General features: G+C 42.4%; 1 long non-coding RNA gene across 1 annotated transcript; it reads left to right on the forward strand.

The window, feature by feature from the left end:
• The first annotated feature begins 667 nt into the window (after nucleotides 1-667).
• LOC137714783 (uncharacterized) lies at nucleotides 668-2,364 on the forward strand. Its single transcript, XR_011065463.1, has 3 exons — nucleotides 668-803; nucleotides 951-988; nucleotides 1,615-2,364. It is a non-coding gene; the product is annotated as an uncharacterized lncRNA (long non-coding RNA).

Below are 2,364 nucleotides of genomic sequence, written 5' to 3' on the forward strand. Positions count from 1 at the left end.
CAACATCTCATTGAGGATCATGTCTCTACTACTTATCTCCAAGCATATAAGCATGTTTACTGGAGACAAGCAATGCAAGAAGAGTATTATGCTCTTTTAAACATTGGTACATGGTCTATTGTGCCTTCTTCCCCCTCTCAGAATCTTGTAGGTTGTAAGTGCGTGTTTAGAATTAAGAGAAAAAATGATGGGACAATTGATAGGTACAAAGCTCGTAGCGACTCGTCCCCAAATTTTACAATTTTTATAATTTTAATGTGTTAATTTACGAAAATGCCCTTCGAAGCAAAAACCTTGACTTTTGTTGATCGCCTTGTCGTGTCACGGAAGATTCATTTCCTTAGCGTTTTCTCGTAGTACTCGTTGTTACGAACACGTGGACCACGGAATCAGATTTGGAGGTACGACAAGAATTTTACGAGTCTCGAAACGATAAAGGGTGTTTTGGTAATTTTACAATTGGAGATATTTCTCCATCAAGGACCATTAGGGTGGCGACACTTGGTGATTCTTTCCCTCCTGTGATCTCTTTGTCTCTCTCTGGAACTCTCCATCCCTTTCTTTCTCCTTGTATCTCTCGAGAAAACTCTCTCATTCTCTCTGAGCTCACCACCTCCCATTCCTAGTAGCCTTGTCGAGCCTCACATCAAGACCATCTTCAGATCACTATCATCACCATCACCCTCGCTCGTCCCATATATCCCTCGAGACCAAGAATTTGAATTAAACCCTCGGAACCACACTCAAACCGGAGAAACAGAGGAATGGAGAACTCCGATGAATTCTCAAATATTTCAGGCAAGGTAAGACTCAAGAACACCTGCGATCTCTTCCTCTTTGACATTTTGATTCGATTTTTGAGTTGTAAACATGTTTTGATGACGATCTAACGCGGAAATCAACTCGGGGATACTTCATTTGATTTTCCAGCGACGACCGTGATTTTGCAGGCGGTTCTCAGCTCTCTCTAGCCACCTATTTCACTTGGGTAAGGTAGATTCAACTCTTTCATCTGTTCATCTTTAATTTGGTGTAATTTTGGAGTCAAATGGTGGAAGATTGAACTCTATCGGAGCTCGGGAACATATCCTGACCAAACCAGCCCAGAAACCGACAATCGGACCCGCGACTGGATTGGGTTAACCCGACCCATAACCATTAACTGGTCCAAACCTTGGGCCATGTAAACCAGGCCCAATCCGAATTCAATAACCTGGCCTAAAACCAAACCTATTAACCCTAACCTTAGGCCCAACCCAGGAACCTTAACCCAGTTCGACCTGGATATGATACCCATGTTCCATAGTTGGCCCGTAGGTGCACGTGGAAGGCTGTCATGGCCGGCACGTGGAGAACACGCACCTTCACCGGAGGTATTGTGCTCCGCAGCCATCCATAGTGGTATCGATGACTTTTTCGGTGAACTTTCCAACGACCCATCTCGGTGCATGGCGGCGTGTGGCCTTCCTGGCCGCCGCCACAAGCATGGAAGAACCCGAGGTCCCTCCTTAGGTTTTTCAAAGTGCCGAATCTGAATCCACTGTCCATTTTCCAAAATTCGATCATTTTAATGGAGTTTTACTGAATGGTCTCTATATGTCTATATGAGGTTAGGTGCATCAATGGGAAGTGAATCCATCCTCACTAGTTCAAGCAGCTCTCGGGCAACAAAATATATGTGAGTGGACCCCTTCTAAACTTGCATGACTTTATAAAATATTAGGCTTGTATGCATTGCAAATTTCATGAATGGAGCATGATTTATAATACATTTTACGAATTTTCATATTTATGATTTATTTAAATTGCTTTTACGGAATATTTATGATTTATCAAACTTATGTTTTACGAAAGATTATGAATGATTGGATTTTTGTACATGAAATTCTAGAGATATACGAATATGATTTATTTTACGAATTTATGGGTATGTTATGTCATGGATTGAAGAGATAAGGCTTTGAGCTTTGAGCTCTGGATTTGATATGAGTTTTTGAGATATGGTTTCGGTGTTTATCTACTAGGTTGTCATACAACACATTCACACAACACGGGTATATAGATGTTTATGGCCATAGGACACGGTTGAGGATGATTATGTATATGGTTCTTTGCTGGCGTAACCCAGTGTCATACAGCTTCACCTTCGGGTGATGGACAGGTGCTGCCTTCGGGCGAATGAGGAGTTGATGATATTGATGACATACCCCCAACTTCACTGATGAAACCAGTGTCAGACAGCTTCACTAGCCATGGCTAGTGTCAGTGTGTGATGTTATATATTTCTTCTCCGGCGTAACCCGAAGTCATACAGCTTCACCTTCGGGTGATGGGGCCTACCATGTTTCTTTACTAGCATAACCC

The sequence above is a fragment of the Pyrus communis genome, chromosome 14 (genome assembly GCF_963583255.1).
Source record: "Pyrus communis chromosome 14, drPyrComm1.1, whole genome shotgun sequence".
NCBI lineage: Eukaryota > Viridiplantae > Streptophyta > Magnoliopsida > Rosales > Rosaceae > Pyrus > Pyrus communis.